Here is an 11,327-nt window from a genome sequence, read left to right as displayed (position 1 = left end):
AAACTGCAAATTTCCATTTTAAATGAAAGAAAACAACAAAACTGTTAATAAAGTCCACACAAACAAAGATTTATTTATTTTTATTCTTTTACAGTGTTTGACAGGAAAACTACACTTTATTCTGCTGTTTTTAGAATAATTTTACAGAAATTCGCCAATATTTGAAAGAATCTACATAAAGAGATAACTCTGCAAACGACTATCAGCTGAAATCAAACTGTGAGTTCAGATTTTTTAACAGAATACGTTTAGTTTTACTGATGTTTGCTAACAAACCAAAAGTAATAATTAACGTAGTGGATTCATTGGTTTATAAATGTATGTTTGTGACAATATTTTGTTTGTTTTTCATTAGTTTTAATGCAGATATTCACTCATGTTCACCAACATTTTCTGTTTTGTTTCAGTCTCTGGAGGTGAAGCTGGAGATGATGTGGACGGTTTGACCTACGCAGTCGTCTTCACAAAGAAGAGACGAGACAAAGGTTTATTTTTAATTTTAACATTTTAACATCATGTGAAAAACAACAGAGCCTGATTCTCAGAACAGCTGAATAAAAGCAGCTCAAAGTGTCAGTTGAGACGTCGTTACCACAGAAAGCTGAGGCCTCCTGGATTAATTTTGGTTTCAGACGCTGCTGATGCTGGAGATAATTTGAGTCGCGAATCAAACCACAGCAGAAAACCAGCGACAGAAGAAGGTATGAGGGTAAAAAAAAACCTTTTCAGTGTGTCTGCATCAGTGTTTATATTTAACTATGACTGTTTCTCATCTCCAGATGCAGACCAGTCCTCAGTTCAACCTGTTTATTCCACTTGTTCAGATGTTTAGCTGTGAAACCTTCCAATTTATGTAACAAATGAGGTTCAAATGCAGACTTTAGCTGTCAGTTACTGTTAACGATGGTCAGTTATTATCATGTGCATTCGAAATCTATTAAAAAAATAAATAAAATGACTTAATTTAACAATTACGACCACATGAAGGCAGCAAATTGTCCCCTTAAATAAAGAATCTGCCATTGTATGAATATTTTCCTTCTGATTTTGCAAATTCTCATTTTGGTATACGAAAAAATATTCATAAAATGTCCTAATTTAGTAAAATTCACTGTCAGTTAGAAATGAAACTGTGAATTTACATGTCTGATGTAAAACAATTTTAAAACTTGAAGCTATGAATTGAATTTTAGAGTCAACATGTAAATTAATCCCTTTTTTCTTGTGATTTTGCTAGTTATTGTTTAAAATTTCACAAAACAGTGAACATATTCACAAAAAGAATTCTTCATTTTGCTTTGTTCAAACAAGGCAAAATATTTGAATTTGAGGTACTTCAGTCCAAACTACAGCGTGTAACAAAAGTTTGATCTTCCCTGAAAAACAAAGTCTGAATATGCAATATCATCAATTTATTCAATAACCAGTATTTCCCTATTTCACTTTGATCACAGCTTTCAATCTTTGAGGTGTGGAATGTGTGAAGTTCTTGAAGTTCTTGAGTGTGGATGGTTCTATCTTCCCCCACCAGAGTTGAGCTGTTTCATGGTGGTCGGTGGTGGGCTGGTAAAGATGCGACTGTTCAGGATTCCCCAACAGTTCTCAGTTGGGTTGAGGTCAGGAGTTTGATGGCCATTCCTCCTTAAAGCCAGGTAGATGCTCAGAACACCATTGCTGAGTCATGAAAGTAGAACCTTTTCTAGAGTGTTTTTGGTCCAATATTGTGCATTAATAGTGGAACCTTGAGGCACATTGTGCAGCTCTGAGAAACCTGAACTAGACATAGCCCTACAAACCATACGGTCACTGACTTTCACTGCGCAGGAGATGCTACTTTTCATCATCATGTGTATAGACATGGTCGTTTTGGCTGTTGGGTGTTGGAAATAAGTAGAGAGGACATTCATCAGAGAGAATATAGTTCTCCCAGTCTGTTAGAGTCAGAGTTTTGTTCTTTTTCGTCAAAGTCAGTCTCTTTTCCTGTTGCAGTTTGGTGAGTCGTGGGGTATGCTGCCTCTTGTAAGCTTTCAGCCTCAATGTTTCTGTTAAAATCGATGCACAGTGCTCTTAAAAACATCTTCTCCAAGATTTTTCAGCCTGAGTTGCCACCATGATTGGTGTCTTTTACTCTCGGCCTTTCTCATCAGATTCTTGGTTCTTGCATTTAGGCCAGATGGACGTCCTGAATGAGGCAAGTCTTTGAAGATCCCCCTTTGTTGGACCTTTGCCACCACTTCTGCACCCAGAGGATACTTGAGCTTCCTGCTGACCAGTTTTTCCTGCATTTCCAAGAGCAATGTCCTGTACATGAATCTCAGACTCTGAAACAGGAGCTTTTCCATCCTTACTCGTGGCCATGGGAACAACACTTTTAATATCTGGTTGTGAGTTTAATGCATTTTGGTCAAGCAAGATATTCGTATCCTGGGACCTGACAGTTTGACCAGAAAAACAACCAAACAGTCCTGAACTGACCAGGAGGAATCCATTTGGTGACAAACAATCAGACATGTTGTCCAGTGGGGAGAACCAACTTTTGAGACACGATGTGATGTTGTTAGATGGAAAATCTGACTTGAATATGACAATCTGAACATTTTTGAAATGTAATCTTACTAATATCTTCTTTTTAGGTTGTTTTTCTTGTATCCTTTAATAAAACCGTAGTTCTGCTTGTTTCTGAAGCAGAATCAGGATTTTCAGGCTCCACGTCGGCCTTAAATCCCACAGCAGCTGAAGAGTCGCGTTTACAAGAGCAGGAAATCGTCTATTCTGCCATCCAGAAGGTGATAATCGATGGTGATTCTGGCACAAACTTCTTCATTATTGAAATATTTGCTGTATCATTTGAGCTACATGATGAATTTCCTCATCTGTCTAAAGTCAACCTTATTTATAATGAAAGATTCAACATGTGTCACGATTCCTCCCTCTCCTACTCTGCAATCGGCCTAATCACCAGCAGCTGTGACAGAGCGCAGCTGCTCTTCATCAATAATCAGGGCAGCATAAAAGCCTGACTCTCTCTTAGACTCACTGCTGGCTCATTACAAACGACACGCTGCACTCCGCTCTCCACAAGCTACCCCCCTGCTTCACACACGTTGCTCTATGGACTCTGGGTTTTATTTTCCTTGGATCACCTCGTCTATCCCTCACCCAGGAACCCCTTGCCAGTTTGTCTGCTCTGCCATTGCTACGCCCCTCACCTCCGGCTCCCTCTGCTCTGCCCCCTGACCACGGCTTCCGTTCTCTGGACTTGTAGTGAGTTTCCTCCCGTGTTAATTTAGCTTTGTGTTTAGTTTTTACCTCGGCCTTCGGGTCCGCTTTTAGTTCAGTTCAGTTTAAATTCTCCACTTAGTTATTCCTCCCCTGCTTCCTCGATTTTTATTATATACATATATTTTCTGTTCATTAAATCATTATTGATCCACCCACCTGTCAGTGCCTGCTTCTTGGGTTCACCCGCCCGGCCTTGACAACATGAACAGTTTGATGTTTTTATAGAGACGTGCTCTCATTCAGTGAAGCAGATTAATTGTTATTAACATTAGTGGCACATGTTACTGACATTTTCAACCATATTCAGTGATCTTCTCTGACTCATGACTTTAATTCTGTACTTGTTTTGTTTAGGTTACATTCAGTGGAAAAAAACAAACACTGAATTATGGTCAATTTAACAAACATTTTACATAAAAAAAAGACAATTTAATGTCAAACTGAAGCCAGATTTGTACAAAGTAATGTCATTTAATTATGAATTTAAACCGAAATGAATGATAGCATGTAGTGGATGTGTCTTTAACAGATGCTGAGTTCACAGAAGAAACCTGAATAAGAGGATGTATCTGTCTTTAATGATTTATCTCTGGTTTTTAGTTTGATTTTCTGTCTTCCGGACGACAAACGGCAGAGACACCTGACTGAGAAAAAGAGTAAAGACTCTGATTAAAGCTGAGCTGAACGTCGATCTGTGTTGAAATATTGGTGATTTTTGACATTTTTTTTTTTAACCTTCATCCTCCCAACATATTTAAGACACAGGAACTAATGAATAATCTGTTGTAAGAAAAAACGACAAATGTCAGTTTCTTTTCAAATTAAAGCACCAAAATGACAGCATTTATCAGAGCGAGAAGCTGTCAAAATGTTGTATTTGATGGATGATTTTTATGTTTTTCCTCTTGTATTGTCCTTCTAATAAAACAACATATCATAGATATAAAATGAACGCACCAGTGTGTTCTAAAAAATGAAAAATAGCTCTGAACAACTATTTTTGTTTTGTGGTACGGTGCATTATCCTGCTGAAAGAGGCGAGCGCCATCAGGGAATACCATTTCCATGAAAGAGTGTACATGGCCAACAATGCTTAGGTAAGTGGTTCATGTCAGAGTAACATCTACATGGATGGCAGGACCCAAGGTTTTCCAGCAGAACATTACTCAAAGCATCACACTGCCTCCGTCGGTTGACCTTTTTCCCATAATGCATCCTGGTGCCATGTGTTCCCCAGGTAGGCGACACACCTAGACATCCACATGATGTAAAAGCAAATTTGATTCATCAGACCAGGCTACCTTCTTCTGTTGCTCCATGGTCCAGTTCTGATGCTCATGTGTTCATTGTTGGTCTTTCAGCGGTGCACAAGGGTCAGCATGGACCCCCTGACTGGTCTGCAGCTATGCAGCTCCATACACAACAAACTGATGCTCTGTGTATTCTGACACTTTTTTTTTATCAGAACCAGCATTAACTTCTTCAGCAATCTGACCAACAGTAGCTGGTCTGTTGGATCAGACCACACGCAGCAGCCTTCTTCCCCATTTGCATTAATGATCCTTGGCCGCCCATCACCCTGTCACTGGTTCTCCACTGTTCCTTCCTTGGACCTCTTTTAACAGATATTGACCGCTGAAGACCAGGAACACCCCACAAGAGCTGCAGTTCTGGAGATGCTCTGACCCAGTTGTCTAACACATCAACTCTGACGACAAAATGTTCACTTCTTTCCTAATATATCCAACCCACTAATAATAGCCATGATGAAGAAATAACCAGTGTTATTCACTTTAGCTGTCAGTGATCATGTTATGTCTGATCAGTGTATGCTCATATTTGTCAATGTGTTAAATTCAAGCTGCAAATTTCCGAGACTGAAAAATAAAAGCAACAATGAAGTGCAGTTCCTAAAATGTCCACTTGAGGCTGGCTCCATGAATGAGTCAATCCCCATAAACTCCCATGTTAAAATATCCAACTTTACATCAGAAATAAACAGGATTACAGCCTGTTACAAATATGATGTTGGTTTCTATAACTAAAATGCAATTTAGTTGTATAAAATTGTAGTTTTTGGGAGACAAAGCTGATGAGTAACTTCTCATTCTGTCACTCTTTTAAAATTCTTTGTATCCTATTTGTTTTTATCCAAAGAGTAAAGTGATTTTAAAACAGCTGTACTTGTGTAGAAGTTACCTGTGCAACAGTGTGTGAAGAAAAGACAGAAGAGCAGAGCAGTGATGGCAGATTGAAGAAACAATCCAGTCTTCTGATGGAATATCCTGCAGCTCTGAAAATGAACAGAACCCATGAATACAATGGAAAACATTTTAAAAAATGCTGTGAACCGATGCTTCGGTGAGATCAGTGGTCCAGTCAAAAATAAACTAACTCCTGATCAAACTTCAAGATGAAAATATATGACATGTTCCTTATCTGTCCTGTCAACTACTTCCCCTTTGTAAATATATATTTCACATTTCAGTTTTCTGTAGCTATTTAAATTCATGTGCAGTATAAATATTGCTTTACTATAACTTTTGTCAGCATAGATGAAACTTAGGTTAGATTATGGTTTTACATTTGTTGGGTCAAATGCTGTTCATTAGTGGATTTTAAAAATGATGACGCTTCCAGTGTTGTTCAACATTTTAGAAAATAAAGCAGCACTTTTTGTCAAGAAAAGTCCGTATCTACAATCATATAAACAGGAAAGGTTCTTAATATGCACCTTGTTGGTTTTGAAACTAGTAGACTGCTGTTCAAAAACAGAAAAAAATTAAGCTTCGGCAGTAATTACCCTTCAACTGTCTCTAACATCCAATCTATGGAGACTGCTTTTCTACTTAAAATTAACTTGATAGTTTCTTTACTTTCTTTACAGATGAAGCAGATTTTGTTTTAAAATAACAGTTAGATGAACAATTAAAAATAGAAAATAATGATTTTGAGCACAGATTGAACTGTTTTGGGGTGAAAGTTTGGTTTTGCAAGAAGAGTCAGAGGTTTGGTGAATGTAGCTTGAAAATTGGGTTTTGTGTTCACAGTTTAGGGAAAAGGAGAGCAGCTTTCCAGAAATGTGTCTTAGCAATCGAGAAAAACTGTAAATACTCTACTGAGCAGTCACTAAACACTACATAGAAAAAAGGAAAACACAATGCTCAGGGCATGAAGCGGTAGAAATAAATGTTTATTTAGGCTAAATGCATGTTGTAAAACTAAATACCTGGGCATTTGTAACACTTGTACATAGAAAAAAGAATTTGCAAAAAACAGAAATGCTGTGCATTTACATGGAGCACTTGTACATAAAAATAAACCACAAAAATGTACAAATGAAGTACAAAGAAAAGAAGTGTATTACTCTGCCGCAGCATCATTTCTCCGTACTGGGTCAGACCACAGGACTTCATCTACATCACAGGACACATTTTCTCTGGACAGACAACAGGAGAAAAAACCCTGGCATGTCGTATCCATGCTCCTCTTCTTAGATTTCTGTCCATTGTAGTGCCTCACAAACCAGTGCTCTGGCTTATATGTACCCTCACATCATTAGCCACAAGTGTGATCAATTTAGAGTTGTTGTGTTCAACAGGTGACGTCTGAGCTTTAACTGTGTTTGACTTTTGCCACCAGTGCTCACCATTATGGAACACAGGTGCATCACAATGACAATGTGTTGACAAGATGTGTCTAAACAGGTGGAAAGGGCTTATGGTTTAGCCAAAAGAGTGACTGATTCAATAAGTGGGTTCAGGCAACTGAGAATTTGGTTCAGACAATAGAGTTCAGTGTTTTAGTAATTGAGAAAACTGCAAAGTCACTTAAAAAGGAAAGTCTGCAGCCCTCAATGCTAATGAGAGTGGAAACTGCAAAGACTGAATTTGTGATTTACAAATGATTGTATACTTACTCGATAAGTTAAATATTAAACAGCTTTTTGAGGATATTTTTTTATCAAGAGTTTAGTTTTACTTTTAGCGTCTTTGTAAATGGCTGACCTTTGATCCTGTTGCCAGGCAACTGATCACAATATGAAATATGTGATTGAACCAGAAAATCAAAAAGACAGAAATAAAAGAATATAGAGATAGTAGAAAGGAGTACATGGAGATTATGAATGTTGTGTCTGCAGAATGTTGCATAATATGGAGCTTTGCATTCAGACAGATACAGAGTCAGGGCATCACATGGACCTTTCTGTCCTTTATTACTTAGGTCCAGTCCACCCACTTAACGTGCTTCATAAATGAAGCAGCATTCACTCATTGTGTCTGCTCCATGTTCACCACATTGCTGTTATACCAGCCTCTACAGATCTGTAAATCTCCCTCTCCTTCCCAAACTCCTACTTTTTAATGGTTCAATATCAAAACTTACACTTTTACAAAGAGGTCTGCAGCACAACTCTGCATCTACTCTGTTCACTTGGTGGAAGACAACAAGGAACAGCTGGGAGCAGTTTGAATCTTGTCATGACATCTCAACAAGCAGCAAGCTTTCTGATCCATTGAGGAAGCATCATTCAGAGTCACCACCAAACACAAAAGCATGTTGTTCTGAAATAAACGGTTAAGACTGATAGAGTGCCTGTCTGAAATGTAGTTTTTGGGCTCAGTTGATCTGCTACTACATTAAACTGCTGTTGAGTGTAGAACGATGCGGCAGTAATGACATGTTTTTGTTCATAGAAAGATTTTTAAAATTCTGTTCAGAAAAAACAGTTAATGTCTGTTTTAGCCTAATTTTAAGGGTTCTGATTGATATTCCTTATGAGTCAACACTATCAGACTGCTGTCTGTTGAAACTTCTGCATCAACATGAGACCAAACAGGAAGAACAAACCCACCTTCCTCCCCCAACGTCATACTGGAGCTCTATTTCAGTGTCACCCTCCTGCAGTCAGCTGCAAGTCAAAACCTTCTTTGGACTTTTGTATACGTACTGACAACAAGGTGAACTCTAGAATCTGTCGTCAATCTTGGACTAAAACACCTGTACATGCCCTCATCAGACAGCCTCACTCTGGAGAGTCTCAGTGACATGTTTCCCTGTTTCAGTCCATCAACAGACACCGATGTTCTGTTCATGTATGACGGGTTTTCATCAACCAGATGGTCTTCACTGTCCCGCCTCATGTGGATGAATCTGGGGTTCAGGTCTGATCTCGACCACTCCAGCATCTCATCGGTGGCAGGTTCCATGTGGCACGGCAACGTGATGTCATTACTCATGCTGAACAATACTTCCACTAGTTGATATTGATCAACTGCATCACCTGAGTAAGAAAACATCTTTTTATATATTTAAGAACAGTTAAATTGACGTCCTTAAAGAAAATAATGTCGGCTTCAGCAACAGAGCCATAGCAGTGTTATATATCAATATTATATTATATTAATGTAATTGAATCAGTCAATATGACTATGAGATATTATGTATTTATTTTCAAGGTTTTACCTTTTCAGATGTCAGATTGTCTCCATGATGTTGCTGCTTTTTGCTTTTATCATGCAATTATTTTAATCTATTATTTTTCATGCAGTGAATGCTGTGTGGAAATTTACCTTTAGAGACAAGAACAACTTCAATGCATCAACAATTAGCAGCAACACTGATTGCAATGTATTGTGTTTTATGCAGTATCAGATTTTTTAAATTATTAATAATAAAATGTAACATGAGAAAATGTCTGTATTTGTACTCACATGGTTTGACTAAACACACCAAATCAAGGGTTCATTTCATCCACTTAACAGTATTTATTGTGAATAATAATCACAAAATAATTTTATTTTTTTCTGAAAAGTTTAATAAAATGAATTTTAAAACTGACTGATTTCATCTATCAGACTAGCAGGGAAATAAAACACTTTAATGTCATTTCCAAAGAACATTTTTGGCAAATCTATCACTTCCAATAATGTCCCTATGGAGTTCAACGGATCATTTTACCTGAAACATTCATGTCTTACCATCTTATCTCACTGGTTTATAGGATTTCCAGCCAGAAAAAAAAAAGACATATTTGTAAATCAGAAAGTCTCTATAAATTTAAACTGGGGTTGGTTTGAATAATCTGAGGATTTTCTGTCCAGTTTGGAACATAAAAAATCCAGTTTAAATGACTAAAACCTTGTCTGAAAAGAAACCCAGCAGCTCCAATAATCAGTTCAACCAACTCTGCAGATCAACATGGCAGCACAGTGGAAGAAGGTTGATGATTAACTGGTGCTTTTATCTCTCAGTAGTAAAACAATCCAGTCATTATTGAGGTCAGAGCTGATCTGAAGTCAAACAAGACATAAAATGCAAACAAACATGAGACACTTTCACTTTCACTTTTACCAGTGAACTGACCTCCACAGTCAGACTGGAGTTAAAGTGTAACTAGTGAGATCATCCCACATTCAAAGCTGATACTCCACATTATACCAAAACACTAAATCTAAAGTAACTGTATGATGTATTTACTTATAATCAGCAGAGTTCATCTAAAGGCTCTTTAGAAACAACAAGAAGATTCAGATTCAGTTTCAGACAAATTAATTTGTCCCCAGGGGGCAATTAAAAAGGCACGTAGAGCAGGCAGTGCAACAATGATGTAATAAAGAGACGGATAAATATACAGTGCCTTGTGAAAGTATTCGGCCCCCTTGAACTTTTCAACCTTTCGCCACATTTCAGGCTTCAAACATAAAGATATAAAATTTTAAATTTTTGTCAAGAATCAACAACAAGTGGGACAGAATCATGAAGTGGAACGAAATTTATTGGATATTTTATACTTTTTTAACAAATAAAAAACTGAAAAGTGGGGCGTGCAATATTATTCGGCCCCTTAACTTTCAGTGCAGCAAACTCACTCCAGAAGTTCAGTGAGGATCTCTGAATGATCCAATGTTGTCCTAAATGCAGCCAAGAGGCCCATGATCACTCTGGATGAACTGCAGAGATCTACAGCTGAGGTGGGAGAGTCTGTCCATAGGACAACAATCAGTCGTACACTGCACAAATCTGGCCTTTATGGAAGCGTGGCAAGAAGAAAGCCATTTCTCAAAGATATCCATAAAAAGTCTGGTTTGAAGTTTGCCACAAGCCACCTGGGAGACACACCAAACATGTGGAAGAAGGTGCTCTGGTCAGATGAAACCAAAATGGAACTTTTTGGCCACAATGCAAAACGATATGTTTGGTGTAAAAGCAACACAGCTCATCACCCTGAACACACCATCCCCACTGTCAAACATGGTGGTGGCAGCCTCATGGTTTGGGCCTGCTTTTCTTCAGCAGGGACAGGGAAGATGGTTAAAATTGATGGGAAGATGAATGGAGCTAAATACAGGAGCATTCTGGAAGAAAACCTGTTGGAGTCTGCAAAAGACCTGAGACTGGGACGGAGATTTATCTTCCAACAGGACAATGATCCAAAACACAAAGCCAAATCTACAATGGAATGGTTCACAAATAAACGTATCCAGGTGTTAGAATGGCCAAGTCAAAGTCCAGACCTGAATCCAATGGAGAATCTGTGGGCAGAGCTGAAGACTGCTGTTCACAAACGCTCTCCATCCAACCTCACTGAGCTCGAGCTGTTTTGCAAGGAAGAATGGGCAAGAATTTCAGTCTCTGGATGTGCAAAACTGATAGAGACATACCCCAAGCGACTTGCAGCTGTAATTGCAGCAAAAGGTGGCGCTACAAAGTATTAATGCAAGGGGGCCGAATAATATTGCACGCCCCACTTTTCAGGTTTTTATTTGTTAAAAAAGTTTAAACTATCCAATAAATTTCATTCCACTTCACAATTGTGTCCCACTTGTTGTTGATTCTTGACAAAAAATTAGAATTTTATATCTTTATGTTTGAAGCCTGAAATGTGGCGAAAGGTTGAAAAGTTCAAGGGGGCCGAATACTTTCACAAGGCACTGTATGTATACAATTCTATGAAGTACTACAAGAATAAGAAAGAAGAAGCTCACTTTGACAACTTCATTGTTAACTTCTACAATACATCTTTTAATTCATCTGTTTAAATG

Source organism: Acanthochromis polyacanthus, chromosome 23, assembly GCF_021347895.1.
Source record: "Acanthochromis polyacanthus isolate Apoly-LR-REF ecotype Palm Island chromosome 23, KAUST_Apoly_ChrSc, whole genome shotgun sequence".
NCBI lineage: Eukaryota > Metazoa > Chordata > Actinopteri > Pomacentridae > Acanthochromis > Acanthochromis polyacanthus.
Note: the sequence above shows the minus strand (reverse complement) of the source record.